Consider the following 23,021-nt stretch of genomic DNA (forward strand, 5'->3'; position numbering starts at 1 on the left):
GATTGTGAGGAAAGTGCGTTGAAAGTTAAGAAAATTACGACCTACATGATTGTGAGGAAAGAGCGTTGAAAGTTAAGAAAATTACGACCTACATGATTGTGAGGAAAGTACTTTAAATGTAAAGAAAATTACGACCTACATGATTGTGAGGAAAGTGCTTTAAATGTAAAGAAAATTACGACCTACATGATTGTGAGGAAAGTGCTTTAAATGTAAAGAAAATTACGACCTACATGATTGTGAGGAAAGTGCTTTAAATGTAAAGAAAATTACGACCTACATGATTGTGAGGAAAGTGCGTTGAAAGTTAAGAAAATTACGACCTACATGATTGTGAGGAAAGAGCTTTGAAAGTTAAGAAAATTACGACCTACATGATTGTGAGGAAAGAGCGTTGAAAGTTAAGAAAATTACGACCTACATGATTGTGAGGAAAGAGCGTTGAAAGTTAAGAAAATTACGACCTACATGATTGTGAGGAAAGAGCGTTGAAAGTTAAGAAAATTACGACCTACATGATTGTGAGGAAAGAGCGTTGAAAGTTAAGAAAATTACGACCTACATGATTTTGAGGAAAGAGCGTTGAAAGTTAAGAAAATTACGACCTACATGATTTTGAGGAAAGAGCGTTGAAAGTTAAGAAAATTACGACCTACATGATTGTGAGGAAAGAGCGTTGAAAGTTAAGAAAATTACGACCTACATGATTTTGAGGAAAGTGCTTTAAATGTAAAGAAAAGCACGAAATCCAAAACAGATAGACTGCAAACGTTCCAAAATCTAGAATAAGAAAGGTTAGTTACAAAACGGAACATTCACATGTTCATCCACGTATAATTGGTCTCTAAAGCAGACAGGGATACAAATAATTATGAGACATGTGAAAGAAAACCCCTTTCTTTTTTTATTTAATAAAATACTGGTGGGATACACGTTAAGCAAAATCTTCAACTGTCATAATCTTAATCGTTTTTCTTCTGTACAATTACGTGCCAATGTCCAATAATTTTGATCAAACTGAACTTGATATTTATTTTGCCAAAAGCGTGCAGCGCAGGGCACGGTACTCTTCGCCGTCACTAGCAAGAAAAACACTTCCAATTCGATCCCTGGTATGAAGATGATCAAACTCGAAAGAAATGACGAAAGGAATGACGTAGGTCTTTTCATTTATTTTTGTGTTAATTGCCTCACAATATTGTGTATGTCTGTCTACTATAAAGACCAGTAGGTTGACGTACTCATTAATGTTTCTTTATATAAACAAGAGACAATGACGGCTCAAAATCAAGACTGGTTTCATTGCAGAACTGTCGTTCCGTACCGAGTTTTTCTCTCACCACTTTCAAAAGAAAAGGTTACTGGTTCAAACTCCTCCAAACCGGAATGGGAAGTAACAACAATAAGACCCAATGACTGTTGGAGCGTGAACCAATTGACGTATTCGGTAATATTCTACCAATTTTCCTTTTTTTAACGTATTTGTTACGGAAAGAAAGACTTCTTCAGGCGAACAATGCCCCCTTTTAAAGAAAATAGCGTATATTTCAAACGCCTCAAAATCGGGGGAAATGTCCAGCATTACATCAAGATTATTTGACTTTTGTGCGCAATATTGTACCAGCGTTTTGGTTAAAAGAAAGACTTCTTTATGCAAGTGGACAACATCTCTTTAAGAAGGTACTAGCATGTAACCTAATCCAATTAAGCCCCTCAAAATCAGAAGACATTCAACATTGCAGAGTCATTATTCCACTTAATCTGCAATTTCATACTTGTGTTTTTGGCCAAAACAACGACTTCTACAGGCGGACAATATCCGTTTAACAAGGAAATGGCATAGGATTGAAATTCCTCGAAACCAGAAGATTTTCAAAATGTCAACGAAATCATAAGACGTATTCCGCACTATCTAGCTAACTAGTGTTTTTGCCAAAGAAAACAAATGCTCAGGCGGACTGTGTCCCTGTATAACGACCGGGAAGAAAGGGGCGCCGTTAAGAGGCAGCGAGGAGGTTTAAAGGGGCAGCAAAAAGAAACCTCCCGGAGTTTTGTATTCAAGCCGCTTAGCCAAACAGCCACAACTCTGCGGACAGGGGATCGGAAACACTGTTAAACCCCGCCGAGGGGTCAGTCTTTATGGTCCTTGTCTTTGGACTTTGGCCAAGGACAACATTGCAGTTCAGATTTCGGATTGATTCTTTTTTTTTTTTGTTTGGTTTGTTTACTGAATAGTTAAGACAACGTTCAGGATTTGGATCGATCGTTTTTTTTATTTCTTTTATTTTTTTGTTTGGTTTCTTTACTGAATAGTTAAGACAACGTTCAGGATTTGGATCGATCGTTTTTTTATGTCTTTTTTTTTCTTCTTTGTTTTTGCTTAACGCCCAGCCGACCACGAAGGGCCATATCAGGGCGGTTGTCTTTAATTTATTGGACATGTTTTCCGACAACTTTCAGATTGTGGGTTGATTATTTTTGTGTCTTTTATTTATTGGATGTTTTTGGACAGCTTTCAGATGTTTCATTACTGTTTTTTGTGTCTTGTATTTACAAGGTGTTTTGGCCAACGTTCAGATTTTGGATTAACTATTTTTGCCTTCATTATTTACTGGATATTCTTGATTAAGGACAGTATGACGATTTGGACAGATGCATGGAATGTATTCGCCTGATTTCAAAAGCAATCTGATTCATTATATGTACAAAGTAAAACAAATAATCGTTTATTTCATGTGTCGAAATGATGTTTTGTATGTAAATCTTTTGGTATCATTATTATACAAGAAATACATTTCGGATAAAGACAAGTGTATAATCATTATGGAAATAAACAATCTACTTAATGCTTGTACACCTGATTATTTTTCGCTTGATCAGGAAATCGTTGAGAAATTATATTCATGAAACTAATCAATATCTACATGCAAAGTGTTTAACTAGGTATATAAAATAGTATTGTGCCTCGCGTACCGTGGAACGCCTAAGTCTTAACCTAACAGGAAGGGATGAGAAACGAATGGTATGTGTACTTTTGATGCGCACATAACAACACTCTCGCCGTCTTGTAGGCGTGGTAAACTTCTCAAGAAAACCCCAACCAGGTCGGGTTAATAAAAACAGTCAGGATGGTCTGATGTGTGTTTGTGGACATATTCTAGGGCAGTTGAAATTGAAGGATAGAAATACCGTTTATAGAAATTAGAAAAGAGATTGAATGTGTTTTTGGTTTGTGTGTTTGCTTGTTGGTGTATTTTCTAATGTTAATTTAGATAGCGGAATGATTTCACTCCGTTTGCAAGCCCTCATATACCAGAATAAATGTTGTTTGTTGTTTGTTTGCTTAACGCCCAGCCGACCACGAAGGGCCATATCAGGGCGGTTACCAGAATAAAGCTGATGCCAGTATACAAACAGTGCTAGTTTTGACAAGACATATCATTCTCCAGATATGTTGACTAACTGACTCCCCTTGTCATTCGGAAACTCGGTACAGTAGCTAAGTAAAGGTTATTATCTCCTGAAACAGTAAAGGGATGGGAAAATACATAATTCCTTGTAGTCATCAAAGCCTGGACTGTATTCTGGATTTATGTGGGAAACAAACTTGATTTTTCGCTTGCGTTTAGGAGGGTCATATTTTATTTGACACGGGGGCGTACGTCTTTCTGTTGTTTCAGGCACCCAACAAAATACAGCGGTGAGGTGAGGGGGAGCGGTTTGTTTGTTTGTTTGTTAGATTTCTTGATGCCTTCCTTTCTTCCTTCCTTTTTTCCTTCCTTTCTTCCTTCCTTCCTTCTTTCCTTCCTTCTTTCCCTCCTTCCTTTTTTCATTCCTTTCTTCCTTCCTTTCTTCCTTCCTTCTTTCCTTCCTTCCACCCTTTCTTCTGTGCGTGCCTGCGTGTAAATGTGCATGTGTTCATATGTGCGTGTGGGCAGTTAGAGGGTGGGGGGGGGGGGCATTGAAGGTGAGGCGCCGCAAGCTTACTAAAAATGTATATATATATACAGCTCAGTGGGAATAACCAGTGGAGACTCGTCATGACATCACAGAGAACAACGAGCTCCGAACTGCATATTTTTAAAAGAAAAAGGCACGCTACAGCGCGGACACAGAATTACACGGCCTTTTTCGGTCAAAAGCTTGTACATCGGAGATCAGTGTTCACTGGAGTGCCAATGGTGTGTCTCCACTGATAATTTCCGCTGAGCTATAGCTAGTCAGCTTGCCTCCCCTTCAAGAAAGACAACTCTACCACATGCCATAATCCGGAATTCGTCTAGTCACACAGCGCCTTGATTCACAGATCTAAAGTTCTGACATAGACACACACACAAAATACATATTGCAACTCTGGTTTTTAAATTACATGTTTTGTTTTTTATTGTCAAAGTGTTGACAATTAGATGATGGAGGTTTTTTTCAAAAAGATTTTAGTCCATTTCGGTAATTGCATAAGAATGTAAGCAGTACCTTAAGTCTGTGGTAAGACAAATTTAACAGCACATTAGACGTGGATCACAAAATACAATTTTCCCTGTGATTTCATACTTTTAAAATTAATATTAGCATAGGAGGACTTTTACGTCAAATGAATTCATGTAAAATAACAGATAACCAAATCGTAGTTTTCTATTATAAAACTGCAAAGCTTGATTATCTTAATACAATGCAGTAAATAAACATGAACTAAATTTAAACATTTCCTTCAAAGACGCATACTTTCTTTCGTTCATATGATTGTGAGTCGTGTGTGAATTAACTGCATAATAATAATGAATAATGAACACACAGCAAATGCCCACGAACAAAAGGAGTATCATACAACGACGCATAACTTCATATTTTTGTCAAACGCCGTTAACTGCGTGTACACCTTGAATTGTTTACAAACAAGAATTTCTCATACACGTATCATACAGGACACTTAACCGCAGTCGTTCATGGTCTTGTGAAATGAAGACAGTTGGTAAAAACTGTATTTATAAACTGTATAATTTAAAGCGTTTAACACAAAAGACCCCCACATGAACTTAATTATCATAAAACGACACATAACTGCAGCTGTTCACGCCTTGAGTCGCCTTGTGGTGAGATATGTGCGCGTTATAAATTCTCGTATTATTATAGTAAAAAGAAGCAAAAAGCCTACGGAGGCTATCAACACAAAACTTCCACACGCCAAAAATAAGATAAATACTTTTGTGGTCCCTACGCAGTGGGGACATTACGGTCGCACTACATAAAGCGTGCATGCGTAATAGACATTACAAGAGACTGGGGAATGCAAAATAGGGGCCATAAAGTCTGCCAGCGAGTGCGAAGAGAACATATCCGATACACACTCGTGTTCAACGAAGTGCACCCAAGTGTAGGCATATTAACATAAGCAGTGGCGGAGCAGTTAAGCCAGAAGGGGGAGGGGGGGGGGGGGGGTCCGGAACCCCTGTAACACCCCCCTCCCCTAATCCGCCCCTGATAAGGGCTATGAAAAAGAAGCAGAGAAAATAATGTGTGCGGTGGATTTAACGCTGGATTAGAAACGCCTGGTATGAATTTAAATCTGTAAAATATCTATGCTTTTTATCACGCCTTGTGATTTCAAGCAACGTGATGAACCCTTACATATGACACCAAATATGTGTGTGTGTGTGTGTGTGTGTGTGTGTGCGTGTGTGTGTGTGTGTGTGTGTGTGTGTGTGTGTGTGTGTGTGTGTGTGTGTGTGTGTGTGTGTGTGTGTGTGTGCGTGCGTGAGTACGTGCCTCTGCCTGTGTGTGTGTGTTACTCCCCCATCCCTCACCTCAAGCTGATTTCAAAGATAACATACCATTGCTGTCACAAATGTTGTGCAGATTGCATATGAAGTGCCGCGTCACTGTCATATCCGTCATAGTCGTTCTCGTTTTCGGCGTCACCCTTGTTTTTATCATCTAAATCCTCTTTCTCCGCCCCCTTCCTATCATATTCTGGACATTATTTGCAGGTATCCTCCATAAGTTGCTCTAATATAACGAAAAAGACGCATAACGGCAGACCTTCAAAACGGAAAATTCCCCTTATAGTATAGTACTTTGGAAACATTAGATGAAGTAAACAGATAGATTACAAGCAAAGCCCGGGCGTTAGGAAACACTTTCAGGGTACAGGAATGGCCATTTGAAGGCAACCTTTCCATCAACCCGTTTCCGCACCGGAGATCATTAATATCAGTTCTCAATATTCCGAGGGGAGAGACGGTGACTGCTAATTGGCCGACTTGATTGCTTACATCCGCAGCTGGACATCATGGACCTGAAGCGGGGGAGAACTGGGTGTAGGATATAGTCAAGGTCACACCAATTATGTGACAACGTTTGGGAAAACCCGGTCTAAGTCGCAATTTAACACACTTTTGGATTATTATGTGCTGAAAAGATTCGGCTGATGGCGTGTGCATACTTCCACGTGTTTGTTTGTTTTTGTTGGGTGTTGTGTGTGTTGTTGTTGTTGTTGTTCTTGTTATTGTTGTTGTTGTTGTTGTTGTTGTTGTTGCTGCTGCTGCTGTTGTTTGTCTCTTTGTAGTTGTTGGTCTTGTTGTTGAAACAGTATCCTTTCGGTTTTCATTTATTTGTCTCTCTTTTTGTGTAGTCGTCGACGTGTTTGTTTGTGACATTGCCTGCCTGCCTATCTTTCTACCTTTCTGATGATTGATCTATTTATATGTTTATTCATTTATTTATTTGTCTGTTTGTCTATTTGTCTATTTGTTTATTCTTTTGTTTATTTGTTTATTTATTTATTCATTCTTTCATTCATTCATTCATTCATTTATTCATTTATTCATTCATTCATTTCTTCATTCATTTATTGACGTATTGGTTTATTGATGTATTGGTTTATTGATTTATGTTTTTGTTTATCGAATTAGTAATTTGTGAACCTTAATCTGTAAATTGTTTTTACCTTTTTCTTAGTATTTTCCTCCTCCACACAAAATTGATAACGAGTGTCTTTGAAACAAACCAGACAAAACCTAATCCCCGATTCGACGTGTGTATGCTGTATCGTTGGGACCGATGCGTTGCGATATCGAGAATATATACAAGGACGTGCAAGGAATATTTTACCGAGAAAAAAAGTGGTATGATTATCAATCACTTGCCGCTGGCGAAAGTCAGCTTTTGGACCTGTTTGTAAATTCAGCATCAACTTGATCTTCTGCATGATAAAAAGGGATGGTTTTATGCTGTGGAAATTGATGACTCTATTAGCCCCGTGGCTGCAAAATTGACGTCAGAAATTTGAAATTTTAGCACACATTGGAGCAAAAAAAAGAAGGGGGCAATGACAGATAAGATTTATAGCTTTAGCAGATTGTAATTTGTGAATAAGGGTTTCGTTCGCTCGTTCGTTCAAACAAAGGACGAAATATGTTTTGTAGTTTTTCTGATTCACTTATAAGCAGATCACGATACGTCACTGAAAAAATGCACAACCGGAGTTAGTTAACAATCCCCTCCCTCCCTACCCCCCCCTCCCCCCTCCTCTGTTTTGTTCTGTTACAATGGATCTCGTGTTTACTCCGGTCAAAATAACACTTTATTGTTTTATTGTGGATTTAAACGTTGCTACCAACCAGGAAATGAATAGAATAGATAGAATAGATAATTACTAAATCAGTAAGTTATATTGCCTTTTGATGTTCCAAAATCAAGAATGATTTAGTGAATGTTAATTCCACGTATGTTGTTCCAACTCCCAATGAGCAATTGTAGGTGTGGTTCTCTTCTCCATTTTCTTCAGAATGCAAACGCAAATCAATCAATCAATCAATATGAGGCTTATATCGCGCGTATTCCGTGGGTACAGTTCTAAGCGCAGGGATTTATTTTTTTATTTTTTTATTTTTATTTTATGCAATTTATATCGCGCACATATTCAAGGCGCAGGGATTTAGTTATGCCGTGTGAGATGGAATTTTTTTTACACAATACATCACGCATTCACATCGGCCAGCAGATCGCAGCCATTTCGGCGCATATCCTACTTTTCACGGCCTATTATTCCAAGTCACACGGGTATTTTGGTGGACATTTTTATCCATGCACATACAATTTTGCCAGGAAAGACCCTTTTGTCAATCGTGGGATCTTTAACGTGCACACCCCAATGTAGTGTACACGAAGGGAGCTCGGTTTTTCGTCTCATCCGAAAGACTAGCACTTGATGATGTTCGGAAATAACTCTGTCGGGTTTAACGTTTGTATGGATTTTGAAAGAGTGAATATTGTTGCTTTTATTGAAATAAAACTTTTATTTCAACATTTTCGGCCAGTCACTAGTAAGGGGTGTGTCTGAAACACAAGGAGCACGTATGGAAAGTTTGCTCCACTAAAAGCAAGAGTATTCACTCTTTCACAATCCATACAAACTCGACAAAGTTTTTGTCCGGAGTTATTCTATGTGCAATATCTGAGAATGTCTTTTTCCCATTCGCTATATCTTTTGCTAAACGTTGGTGTATTATTTTTCTTCTTCAAACAGAAATGTGACGACCCCGCAGTGTCCGACAAGACGAGGTTCCCGACCTTCGCCAGGACGCAGCCCCCCAGCTCCCAGTCCGCAAAGTCCCTGATCGCTCTGATGAAGTTCTACGGCTGGAAGCGGTTCACCATTGTTGTCGAGGATACCGCCCTCTTCGCCACGGCCGGCGAGAACCTGAAGAGGCTGGCCGAGATCCACAACATCACCGTCAACGACTTTGTCAACATTTCGTTCTTCGACGCCCCTTCCTACGTCAGCCTCAACGACCGGGATAGGCTGAGGAAGGTGGTGCTGGATACTTACCTCAGAACGAGAGGTGAAGTTTAAAGGAGAATATATTATGATGTCTGTTGACTGTAATGCTAATGTTTTCTTGTCTTTGAGATTGAGAATGAGTGGTTCGCTGGGAGAAAAGCTTCTGCCTGCATGTCTCTGTATGTCTGTATATGGTCCGTCTGTTTTATTTTTTAATTTAAAAAAATTCTTTAACACGTTTGTTTATTTTTTTTAATGTAGTGCACTACTCCCTCCCCCCGCCCCCTCCATTCCACACCATTTCCAAAGATAAACACGCTGTCCACATTCTCCGAAAGCTTAGCCCTGTCTTCGTGAGTCTTCATATGTTGAAATGATTTGTAGACTGTATGAGAACATATGCAGGAAATACACTTTCTGGGAGAAAATTCAGCTCCCACCTTTTGTGCTTATAAAGTACTTACCAAAAGAGTATTTTAAGCTGCTTAATTATGGGGCATGGCTTTTCTGCAATTTTTGTTTTCATAGTGTTGACCACAAACATTGTTTAAGCAGCCAAAGTTTTTGGGCATGCTTTTTGTCAAACGCCTTGGCGTGACTGTAACCAAGAGGGCTTGTTGTAACTACTGCAAAACTTGTGAGGTCCAAATTAAACCAACTGTTGCATCTCGCGCATTACAAAACAAGTTGCGTAAGGCGAAACTACTACACTTAGTCAAGCTGTCGAACTCACAGAATATAACTGAACGCACTGCATTTTTTCACCAAGACCACATACTCGTAGTTTCGTCAGTCTACCGCTCGTGGCAAAGGCAGTGAAATCGACAAGCCAGAATAGTGCGGTAATGGTCGAGCTGAGCGGGATAGAACGCTATTCTGTACCTCTCTTCGTTTTAACTTCCTGAGCGTGTTTTTAATCCAAACATATCATATCTATATATGTTTTTGGAATCAGGAACCGACAAGGAATAAGATGAAATTGTTTTCTTCTTCTTCTTCGTCGTTATCTAAAATTCGGAAATTTATTTTAATCATAATTTTTATATTTTTAATTTTCAGAGCTTGTTTTTAATCCGAATATAACATAATTATAATATTATGTTTTTGGAATCAGAAAATGATGAAGAATAAGATGAACATAATTTTGGATCATTTTATATAAAAACAATTTTAATTACAATTTTTAGATTTTTAATGACCAAATTCATTCATTAATTTGTAAGCCTCCAAGCTGAAATGCAATACCAAAGTCCGGCCTTTGTCGAAGATTGCTTGGCCAAAATTTCAATCAATTTGATTGAAAAATGAGGGTGTGACAGTGCCGTCTCAACTTTTACAAAAAGCCGGATATGACGTCATCAAAGACATTTATCGAAAAAATGAAAAAAATATCTGGGGATATCATACCCAGAAACTCTCATGTAAAATTTCATAAAGATCGGTCCAGTAGTTTACTCTGAATCGCTCTACACACACACACACACACACACACACACACACACACACACACACACACACACACACACACACACACACACACACACACACACACACACACACACACATACACCACGACCCTCGTCTCGATTCCCCCTCTATGTTAAAACATTTAGTCAAAACTTGACTAAATGTAAAAAGAACAAAGGACGCCTGATCAGTGACTAACGTCACGGTTGCTTAGTTGTCCTCACGGGGGTACAACGCGGGCCCCTCGAGCGTATCGAACAGATGGACACGCACGATAAGGCATCCGTTTCTCTCCCGATATATAACTCATGTACGTTCACTCTCCTGTCCGCCCAGCGACCTTCCCCTTGACCCTGCTTGTGACCTCGATGTTTTATGCCCCCGCAAGGGGCACGGTACTCTCTTAGCACCCAAAACCTCAAAGAGAGATAACTGGCGGAAACCTTCCTATTGTAGTCTCCTGTATGACGGCTTACTAGTGCCAAAACCTCATAATTGTAATTACCATTTTCACGTGTTAATTACTAATTTTCCCGGGAAAATTACTAATTTTTCCAGAAAAATTACTAACTTTGACCTGTTAATTACTGATTTTTAGTTTTGGTTCATTTCCTGACGGATTGCTAGTGCCAAAACCAAAAATTAGTCATTTTCCCGTGAAAATTAGTAACTAACAGATGAAAACAGTAACTGACAGTGTTAATGAGTAATTATCACGTGATAATGGGTAACACCAGGTTTTGGCACTAGTAAGCCGTCATACTCCTGTCCGCCCAGCCGACCTTCCCCTTGACCCTGCTTGTGACCTCGATGTTTTATGCCCCCGCAAGGGGCACAGTACTCTCTAAGCACCCAAAACCTCAGAGAGATAACTGGCGGAAACCTTCCTATTGTGATACGATACCGATGTCCACTGCAGATAGAAGCTCTTTATTTTCTTTTCAATTGACGTTCTGCTGAAACTCTTTCTTTTGAGGCTTTGTCGCTAAAGTGACTGGCCGCCTACTTTCCCTTTGAAGCGTGGGTCTGGAGGAAGTTAAAGTGGGCTTTTAATGTCCCCCCCTCCCCCTCCTCCCAGCACAGGCAGGAAGAGTACGATTTCGGATTGGTCGTGCATATACACGGGGCAGACTGACCCAGATATACTACGCTTCTCTGCGCTTGTGCTGCGACATAACTTTTGACCTGGAAACCTATCGCTTCTTTTGTGCCTTACGCTGTCGTTTATTTTAGTATTGACCTAGAACTATTAACAGATAACACGGCCTGTGACACAATTCTCATTGTTTTGGAGGTTCACTTGGAAGAACGGCATCTCAGCACGTTACATTTGCAGACCATCCGTAAGAACTGCCGGCTGTATGCTTGTCTGTCTCTTTGTTCGTGTTTTTTAAGTGGTTTTTTTTAGCTTGTTTGTTGATAGTTTGTTTGATTATTTTGTTTTCAAAATTTTGAATGGCAGTAACTCACACGCCCTTTTTTTCTACCCGCATTCTTCGACCCCCAGCTCCCTCTCCCAACTCGTTTAGTAAAGCTTGTTCCCTTCACTACTACAATAAAATGGGGAGACTGAGAGAGAGAGAGAGAGAGAGAGAGAGAGAGAGAGAGAGAGAGAGAGACAGAGACAGAGACAGAGACAGAGACAGAGAGACAGAGAGACACAGAGAGAGAGAGAGCATAGACCTATATTAGAATATAGGTCCCTGGAAAGAGAGACTGAGAGAGAGAGAGAGAGAGAGAGAGAGAGAGAGAGAGAGAGACAGACAGACAAACAAACAGACAGACAGACAGACAGACAGACAGACAGATAGATAGACAGAGTCAGAGAGAGACAGAGAGAGACAGAGACAGAGAAAGACAGAGTTTTGTCACAACATGAAGCATTTGTTTTGAATGAAACGTAAGGTTTCTTTTCCTATCACCACATCACGTTAATTAAGTCTATCAAATCAATTAAAATCAATAATTTACATGATTTAATAAATAAATATATAAAACAATAAATAAAATGAAAATAAGAAAATGAACATTTCTGTTTTCGTTGCAGTTTACGTCCTTTACTCACTGACGGACATGTTCATCGACTTCGTCAACTTCATGCAGGAGATGGGCCTGACGGACAGTGGCGAGTACGTGGTCATCGGCATCAAGGACGACGAGGCTTATGACTACACCAAGGCCGCTGAGTACATGTTCCACGGTAACTCTGCCTTTATTTTTGTATGACTATGCCATCCCTCGAAAGCGGCGTATGGCTGCTTAACTACATTGGGGTGTGCACGTTAAAGATCCTACGATTGACAAAAGGGTCTTTTCTGGCAAAATTGTATAGGCATAGATAAAAAATGTCCACCAAAATACCCGTGTGACTTGGAATAGGGCCTAATAGGCCGTGAAAAATAGGATATGCGCCGAAATAGGTGCGATCTGCTGGTCGATGTGAATGCGTGATGTATTGTGTACAAAAATCCATCTCACACGGCATAAATAGATCCCTGCGCCTTGAGTCCGAGTCTGGAGATACGCGCGCGATAAAAGACTTCATATAACATAAATGGAACCATCTTAACTGTGTGTCCTTAGTTGTTTTAAAACACGTATCAAAAATCTGATACGTGTTTTATTTGGATGGCAAATGGATGAGACAGTGATATCAAAATCGAGACCGGAGGTCGAGATTTTGATATCACTGTCGAAACAGACCAATAGCAGAAGATATCATCACACAGTCAGTCAATGTTAGATATAATTGCTAATTCTCTGGACATTTTGTATTTACTGTAAAGAAATTACAAAAGTTTTGATATCGACGGAAATGTCGTCGATATCACTTTTGCACTGAGCTCAGTTTTGCCCAATTGACCAATGGAAATTCACGTAACATATGAAATAGCAATATATGTATATATCATACGGATGATATTTCAGTGGGCGATCATGACATTAGCAGGACCAACTTCTCTGTGTCCTCCTACCGCTCCGTGCTGATGCTGATGACAGTACCCAGGTCCAGCCCCAACTACACGCGCTGGGAGGATGACATCAGGGACAGGCTCTACCTGCCCCCTTTCAACATCCCCAGGAATGACCTCGAAATCTTTCTCGGCATCAAAGTCTATGTAAGTATGGTGCTCGTGCGATACGTACTGGCAATGTACTTTAGAATAATTTAGAAAATATGCAGGGTTCCATTAAAGCTACCTTCTTTCCGATGTAACCCATCATCTAAATCACCACTGATCCGTCCAGGCTTTTGTGTGGCATAAGAGTAGCTTTCACGTGGACATGTGCCCGACGGGCGCATTGGCTTAGTGGAAAGGACGTCGGCCTTCCGCGTGGAAGGTTTGGGGTTAGAATCCCGGGGTAAGGGTTAAGTTGAGGGTTAAGGGTGCAGATGTTTTCCATCTCCGAGGTCAACTTATGTGCAGAACTGTAAGTATCTTGACCCCCTTCGTGTGTCCACGCAAACGTGAGACCAAATGCGCATAAAAAACCTCGTATAATCCATGTTAGAAATCGTTGGGTTATAGAAACACAAAAATACCCACCACGCAACCCCCGAAAACAGAGTATGGCTGCCTATAGCTAAAAAGAGCGAAAAACGGTCACAAACAGAAAAACCCACGTGTGCGAGCAAAACACGAGTGTACGTGGGAGTTGCAGTCCTTGAACGCAGAAGGAGCAGAAGAAAGATGTGCCCAATATCTCCACGCGGGCTGTTGCTTGTGCCGTGCAGGAGTAACTGGTGTTGGTTTTGCTTAGTTGACATTGTAGATCAAAACAGGCTTCAGTTAGGAAATCAATTAATACACAAAAAGTCCATTCTGGACAGAAAACAGCCAGGCGGTAGACTTTAGGATTGCGCCCAAGAGGAAGGATGTTTTTGTTCCACGTAAAATACCGGACAGCTTGGAGGTGCCGGTGGTTTAGGGCTGGCACCTGTTAGTGATGCACGATTAAAATATAAAACAAACGTACTTACTTTCACATTCCAGAGAAAAGTTTATAAATTGTGAATGGTCTTTCAAGTATCTGTGAATTGGGGTCAAGCTCTGAAATGTTGCACAGTACCTTTTTTTTTCTTCAGATTTCAATTTTTGCCTCATACCTGTACGACGCTGTGATGATCTATGCGCGCGCTCTGCACGAGGTTCTTGCCGGAGGTGGCAGTCCAAGAGATGGTTCAGCTATTTTTGCCAGAATACGGGATAGAACCTTCAGAAGTAAGTGTTCTCTGATGAGCCTCATAGTTGTTTGAATTATTTTCATTTGTGTGTGTGTGTGTGTGTGTGTGTGTGTGTGTGTGTGTGTGTGTGTGTGTGTGTGTGTGTGTGTGTGTGTGTGTGTGTGTGTGCGTGTGCGTGCGAGTTGTACACTGTATCATTCTGCCCGCCTATGTTCGTGACACCAAAGGAAGTGTGTGCGTGCATTGGTTGCGTAAGTGGGTTTGCGTGAATCTACCTTTGTGACGGTCAGTCTGTGCACCTGAGTATTTGTGTACAAAAATAAAATTAAGACAGAACAAAACATTAAAACGATGATGTTTGTCTTGGACCGTTGTTGTGTTTTCCCATCCTCCTATGTCACTTTTTTTTTAAGTCTCTCTTTCGTCTGAATGTCTACAGATAAACGCGCAATTGTGGAACGTGTTTAACCATTGTTATCATAATCTGGATCAGGGCTCCCCATAGCGCGCGTCCCTGCGTCATATACGCACTAGAAGCCGAAAACACGTACTAGAATTTTATGGAGGGGGTCCCTGGACGCACTAGACTTTAAAAGAGCGGGTCCTGGGACGCACTGAATTTCCTTTATCGTGCGTACCATAGATACCATCTCCACCTGCAATCGTCTGCTTTTGTACACAGTACACTATGCGTGACCACAATGTTTTATAACTACACCGAGACTTTTCGGCTTTTGGACCCTTGGGACCTTCTAAAATTTTGCAGTGGGAGTCAATGGACCCTCTAAAATTTGAAAGTGGGGGTCCCGGGACCCTCTAGGAGGGACATCCGTGGGGAGCCCTGCTGGATGTTAATCTTCTTGCTGGTTACAGGCATTCTCGGCCATGAGGCCTACATTGACATGAAGGGCGATGCGGAGACCAACTACACAGTGCTGGCTCTTCAGCCTGACAACAACAAGTACGACTATGGCCTGAAACCTGTTGGACGCTTCTTTAGAGATCTTCACGACAGACAAAACTTGGTGAGTTATTTTCCAAATCGTATCACAAACAAAAACCCAAACGAGCATAACATTTGTTAAGTTGTATGCTTGATCATATGACAAACAAAAAACAAAAAATAAGAAAGAAAGAAGGAAAGAAGGGAGGGAGGGAGGAAGGAAGGAAGGAAGGAAGGAAGGAAGGAAAGAAAGAAAGAAAGGAAGAAACAAAGAAACAAAGAAACAAATCAAACTAACAAACTAACATACAAACACCAACACTGTAAACACTCAGAGACCCTCTCAATAAGTATATAGTAATACCCTAAGACAAGCAAGCAAACAAATAAACAAACAGAGGCCGCGTAGAACATTATTGTTTTCCTCATAAAGACACGCAAACAAAAATTAAAAGTGGAGTTGCCTCCCCTGTAGCTTTACTCAAAAGTCTCCTGAAACCATATATGCTTTTCGGGCTTTCAAAAAATATCAAGATTCGTTATCTTTATTGTTCGTAATATACAGTTGGAATCTTTAGGAAGCGTATACAGGATGGAGATTTCATTTTCGATATTTTCACGCTGTTGCCGGTAAAATTCCAAAAATGCTTGCTTAATGCGACCAATGTAATCACATTGTGTCTCGGTTTTTATTTCGCAGACTTTCCTAGAGGACATCAGTGTTTACGATATCGTCCCTCTCGACATGCCGGTGTGTGGCTATGACGGGTTACTCTGCAGGCCGAGCAAAGGTGTGTAAAACAAAAATAGATCCTTTTTATGATGTATGTACAAGAAACCAGATTCTACAGACGCCGGCTAATCATATATTTTCATAGGACACACTCTTTCTTAATGACATTTGAGCAAAACAAAGACAAAACAAATAATTACACAAAAAGCGGGTGTTTTTTTCGGAATAAGAGTTCTCTCTTTACATAGTGCTATCCAATTAGATATCTTGCTACCTAACGCCATCTTGAGTCCTTTCGAATTTTAAGGAGTAGCTTTAACAGCCTCGTTTAAGAGCTCGGCTGTGCAACGGGCCCTGGCAGCTTAATTATGCTAATCCTCAGGTAGGAACATCGAATCTTTGAACAAAGTTTCATCACGCTGTGCTATATTGGAATGGTTTTACTTTTGTTTTCTACAAAACTATAAATTTGATTTCTTTTTTTCAGAACAAATGTAATTAAATTAGAATTATTATGACTTTTGTTTATCTATTGATGTTAAACATACGCAACCGTCTTATTTTGCAGACTACATTCCGCACATCGTGGGTGGTACTCTCGCTGGAATATTTCTGATTGGATTTTGCATCTTCATAGGAATATACAGGTAAAGTGCAAGTGTAGCTTTGGTGTGATTATGGTTCTATGATCAAGGAGTAGAGTTTCTGTTGTAAGCATTTTAATATTCTGCAAGTGGCTTTATATGGGGAATATATTCGAAGTTATTATCTTTATCGCGTTTTGGGGTCCTGATTTGGCCTATTATGGTCCGCTGGACCCGAAAAGCAACAGCTAACTAACTAACTAACTAACTATCGCGTTTTAATAACAAAAGCTATATACACCTTAAAGATGCAGTGCAGGTCACAGCATTGCTGAAGCCACGATTTGTCTTTTTGTCCCAGGTTACAATATCAACAGTCAAAAGCTTTACACAACTATCGCAAAGATGCCTACACGTACCTTAAGTGATGCCAGCTAAACGAACATTCATGCCGTTTGTCAGTTCGCATCTTGTGCAAAAAGGAAAGATTTGTTTCTTTTCTGTGAGTACGCGCGCGCGCGCGCGTGTGTGTGTGTGTGTGTGTGTATGTACGTGTTTGTGTGTGTGTGTGTGTGTGTGTATGTGTGTGTGTGTGTGTGTGTGTGTGTGTGTGTGTGTGTGTGTGTGTGTGTGTGTGTGTTTCTTTACCTTGGACCATCTTCTGCAGGAACTGGCGGTATGAACAGGAGCTCGCCAGCCTCATCTGGAAGATCGACATGAAGGACATCCAGATGCAACCAGACGGCGCCTTATCTGTTTTGTCCATCATCAGCAACAACGCAGTAAGATGATCATTAATATTTTTGTTGGCAGGATCGATGCTAAAATCGTTTCCTGTCAACTTTTTTTCTAACGACCATTTTTTCTTTGTTAATTTGTGTCTTTTCCGGTGCACTGCGTTTCTAGCTTTCGTGAATGTGTTAGTTTGGTACCGTTGTTATTATTGTTGTTGTTGCTGTTATTGTTGTTGTTGTTGTTGTTATAGTTGTCGTTGATCTTGGTAGTGTTGGTTAGGTTGTTGGTAGTGATGGAGATGTTGTCGTTGTCTGTCGGTGTGTGGGTATTTGTTTGATCGCGTTTAACAAGTTCTATTTTTAACTTTTCGCTTAATGGATCAATGCGCTGGGCTAGCGTGTCAATCAAGCATCCCTGTGGGATTTCACATCTTCTATTATTTCGCTCTGAATTACCAATATTGTGTGCACATATGTTTTCCCGTGGCTAAAATTAATTGCTCTGACCAAAAAGTAACAAAACTGGAAAGTGCATGCACCTTAGCTGTTTTAACATTTGTTGACACTCGAAGTCATCCTCGATGCGTCATAGTCTGTTATGGTGATAGAGGAAGTTAAAGACTGTGACATCCCGTTGATTTATTAAGCCCTATTCAAACCTACTCAGATGCGACATAGTACGCGAAATGATCGAAATTATTTTTTATTGACAAGCTTCCATCCACCTGCTACGATTACAACAAGGGCAGCTGCTGAAGCAGATCATAATCACATTTTTGATTTAATTAAATGTTTTAAATCAAGATTAATTTTTTTTCATTTAAATACAAACATTTTTTAATTTAATGTTTAATTTTTTAAAATTTATTTAATGTTTAATTTGATTTAATTTTTAATGTTATTTAGGCAAAGATTCAAATTGTATGTTTGTAGCCACACAGCAACGCCAGCTTGAGTTTTGGCCCGGACCAGGAACAGCGGTTCACGAGGATAGGGCTGTACAAAGGCACGCTTGTCGCCCTCAAAGCCGTTCACACACGTAGCTCCATCGACATCACCAGGAGCGTCAAGTTTGAGTTGAAGCATGTGAGGAATCTTGTTGTGTGTAGTTCATGTTTAATTAAGTTTGAGTTAAAGCGTATGTTAGAATATTGTTGTGTTTAGTTCAATTTACACCAAGTTTGAGCTGAGGCATGTGAGAAATATTGTTGTGTGCAGTTCATGTCACATGAAGTTTGAGCTGAAGCATATGAAAAACCATGTTGATTGGAGTTCATCTTACAGCAAGTTTGAGTTGTAGCATCTTTTGCCAAAATGAGCGTTACTAGTTAAATAAAAAGTTTCTACTGTATTTAAACTTGAGGAAACTGCACGATATAGATCGAAGACTTGTGTGGTTATGTGGGAGTATTATACCTATTTGCCTGAAGCTTGCGTGGACGTTGACTCTTAATTATCCCTGCCATAAAACGTAGCTTTGAAAGAGTATCAAATGCAAAATACAGTAGTTTGTAACTATTAGGTAACGGTATGCTTCCGATTGTTCTGTTTGTGATTGCACGGGCCATCTTTATGTTTCAGATTCGTGATTTACGTCATAGCAACATTGTACAATTCATTGGAGCAACCGTGGAACCACACGTGTGCAACATTGTCAGGGAATATTGCTCCAAAGGCAGCCTCGAGGTAAAAGATCAACCTTCAACCTTTTTCTGCTTGTTCTATATAGTATATCATTATTCTCTACACACAGGCTGAATGGAAGCGAAAGGATATGCGGATATAATAGCTTCTTGGCGTACGCCCGATGTTACAAACAACATGATCTGAACGTGTTTTAATGCTGTTAGTATGTGAATTCAATGTTAAATGTTTTTCGTATCGATCCCCAACTCTACCTGTATTTACAAATAGGTGTGTTTTTTGTCCACAGTCGGCCAAGTAAACGCAATTCAAATCGATTGGCATTGGCATTTATGAATTATATGTTTTCTTAGTATATGAATTCATTATTCTGTTGTGTGTAACAAAATATGAGAATGATCGAAGGCCAGCATTTTGGTGACTGCTTTGAAATACGACAGAAAATTATGTAGGTATAGGAATGTTTAACGGGACTCTATATTTCTGTTTTTAGGATATTCTCGAAAACAGCGACCTGAAGCTGGACCACATGTTTATTGCATCTATTGTGTCAGACATTCTCAAGGTAAGTGTTGTGTATATAGAATGAAGTCAGAAATTTAGGACGCAAATCTTGTGAATTTTGTTTACCTTGCGGACTCATTACCATCATCTTTTACAAGGCAAACAGTTAAACGGACAATTTTCTTAATTCTCCAAGACAGACATTTCTCCAACTGTCGGTTATTTGACATCAAGTGTCATAACTTGTCAAATCAGCTACAACGTTTGGAATGAACTGCTGACTAAAAATAACCTAGAGCATTACTCTGGATGAAAGCCCTTTCGTCATTCAATTCTTAGCTATTAGGTGCATGAAGACTGATTCCGCTTAGCTCTCACTGACTGTTGTCTATATTGGTTTAACAAATATCAAATTTAATTGTAATATCGTGGCATATGTACGAGTGTTGTATCAGTACTCAAACGCATCCTTATATTAGCGGATTGCTGTCTATATTCAAAGCATGCACTAACTTACCTTTGTTGGCTGATCCCAAGTGTTATTGGCTTTGTCTTGTTGACAGGGCATGATCTTCATTCACTCTAGCCAGGTGATATCCCACGGCAACCTGAAATCGTCCAACTGCCTGGTGGACAGTCGCTGGGTGGTCAAGATTTCCGACTTTGGCCTGAGCGAGTTCAAGGCCAAGCAGATCGTGCCTTACCACGGGGAGCATGCTGCCTACAAACGTTAGTTTCAGCCTGGTGTTGCTTCACGGTTACTGTATAGGCCTATCTGTGCAATCTGTTTGGTTTAAGATTTAGTTCATGTGTCTGGTTTGTTTTCTATATCTTGCCTTACAGGGTAATCAGAAATCAGATATGATGGTGTGATCGCTGTCAGAGTCTGCAAAACACCGAAAATGAAACTTGTAACCGGTCATACTGACTGGTTGATATTAAGTATACTATTATAACAATTGAATGGCCAGCATGACCCGGGTTTTTGTGTGTGTAGTTTTTATTTTATTTTCAATTAATAATTTATTCATACTGTCTATTTAGCCAGGAACTCGACAAACCCTATTATCTAACTATCGAATGGCCAGAGTTTTGTGGGTGTAGATTTTATTATATTTTAAATTATCAATTTATTTAGCTATTTGTCTATTTAGCCAGGATCTCGACATACCCTATCTGGTTACAATGTAACTGATCTGAATCACGTTCTTTCAGTTAGCCTTTTTGTCAAAGGTCAATGACTTTCAGCCACGAGGCCATATGTTCTTTTTTTCTGAAATTCAGTCAAGCTTGGACAACATTGGCCTGTCAGTCCTACAATAATATTGGCAGCTGTGGCAACAAATACAGCGCAGTTGCTTCCAATGGGCTATAGGAGAAAGACAGTGTTGCTGATTAAAAATTATACGAATCAAACATACTTGTGTTTTATGTTTGACTTTCCCCGTGTTTCCTTGATACATAGTAACCTACATATTCTGTGGAGGTTTTCTGCTGTGTTGTGTTTTTTTTTGCTGTTTGTTTTGGAAATTGGACATTTGTGTTTTCTTTGTCATTGTGAGTAAGTATTTTGTTTTTTGTTTGGCTGGTTCAGGTTTATTATGGACGGCGCCAGAATTGTTACGCGAGGAGTTAAAAGTGCCTCTGAAGGGAACGCAGAAAGGGGATGTCTACTCCTTCGGTATCTTGCTGTACGAAATTCTGTGCAGAAATGGCCCGTACGGCGACTGTCATCGCACGCCTCAAGGTATCAACATATTTTCTTGATACGCATTTGTATTCGCAGTCGATCGCATGTGTTGGTATCCCATTCAACGAATGTTTGAGAGGAAGATTTAACTGCTTTGAAATATGACAACCCTCCAGTCTTTAACGTAAAAGATTCATTCATGACTGAAACAACATTTTCGCCATCTTGTAAAGCAATCTAGCTAAACCTGCGACAACGCCCCCCCACACACACACACACACACGCATACACACACAGATGGTACTCAACACTCTGAACAAACAAAAACGGATAATGTGATAGCACAGACATCACACTTATCGTCCTTTTTGGTTGATTAATTAACCTCCCCTATTTAAAAAAATAAAAATCTGTCAACATTAAAAAAAAAACCATTACTGCTGTTAACGCATCCAGTTAGTATTTTGAAATGCCACGAAACGTTTTCCGACAGTGGTGACGCACTTTCAGATCTTGAAAATGCGTCGAACAATTTCCATTCCTTCCATATTAGGACACATTGAACAAGCTTATATGTATGGATTGAACATGGGATTTTCCTTCTTTGAGCCATGTCACGTCAGAGTCTGGCGCGGTCCCTCACTTTCTCGATCTGTGTAAAATGTCATATGTGACCCTCCACCACGGAATGAGTCGCATGTCACCTTTGCATGATTTTCATATTTTGACATTTTTCTAAAGAGTTTTTTATGCTCTATCCAGTGGTGAAAACCGTTTCAGAAAAGAGCGAAAACTGTTTGAGTTATAAGCCTGTGACTAAGGTGACCCTCACACTGTTACCAGACACTTCCCGGACTTTTATTAACTAGCGCAGAACCGCGCGAGGTGACATGCGACTCATTTCGTGGTGGAGGGTCACATATTATTTTAGTCAAAAATACAAATAACTTATATATTATCTTTAACGCCTGTTCCAGACATCGTGCAAAGGGTGCAAGCGGGCCCAACGGATGGGATCCCGTTCAGACCCAACACGAACGAGTTGTCGTGCGAGGGTTACGTCACACTGGTCATGCGGGAAGCCTGGGACGAGGACCCTGACCTCAGGCCGGACATGAAGACCATCAGGAAATGTCTGAGACCCATGCAACGAGGACTGTGAGTGGTGAACATGTTAACGACGGGGCATGCGTTACATCATACTGTGGTAAAAGTAGATTGAAGTTCTGGCCACCACTCCCCCCAACCCCCCCAAAAAACAAGAACAAACCAACCTCACACACATTTAGTCGTACAAAAATAGACAAATAAAAAAATAAAAAAATAAGAATGAATGAATGAATGAATGAGTAAATGAAAAAAATAAAAATAAAATAAAAATACAAAAATAAACGAAACAAAGGAAATAAATAGTTTTTACAGACGACTCTACCCCATTTCCACAAGAAGCGAAACCATGATAACATCTATATCAGTAATATGACGACGGAATATGAACTGTGCTTGTTGCAGGAGGTCCAACATCTTCGATAACATGATGAACTTGATGGAGCGCTACGCCAACAACCTGGAGACCGTGGTGGCCGAGAGGACGGTGGAGCTGCACGACGAGAAGAAGAAGACCGAGACCCTGCTTCACCGCATGCTGCCTCCGTGAGTGTATAGTATCCCTCTTTTCAGACCCCCCCCCCCGACCAATTTAAGACTTCCCCGATTTTAAGACCTTGCTTTGTCAGTTTTTCTGATCAGATCCTTTG

General features: G+C 40.1%; 1 pseudogene; it reads left to right on the forward strand.

Moving 5' to 3' along the window:
• LOC138958661 (guanylate cyclase 32E-like) overlaps positions 1–23,021 on the forward strand; it is a 49,903-nt pseudogene that overhangs the window by 16,756 nt on the left and 10,126 nt on the right.

The sequence above is a fragment of the Littorina saxatilis genome, linkage group LG2, assembly GCF_037325665.1.
Source record: "Littorina saxatilis isolate snail1 linkage group LG2, US_GU_Lsax_2.0, whole genome shotgun sequence".
Lineage (NCBI taxonomy): Eukaryota > Metazoa > Mollusca > Gastropoda > Littorinimorpha > Littorinidae > Littorina > Littorina saxatilis.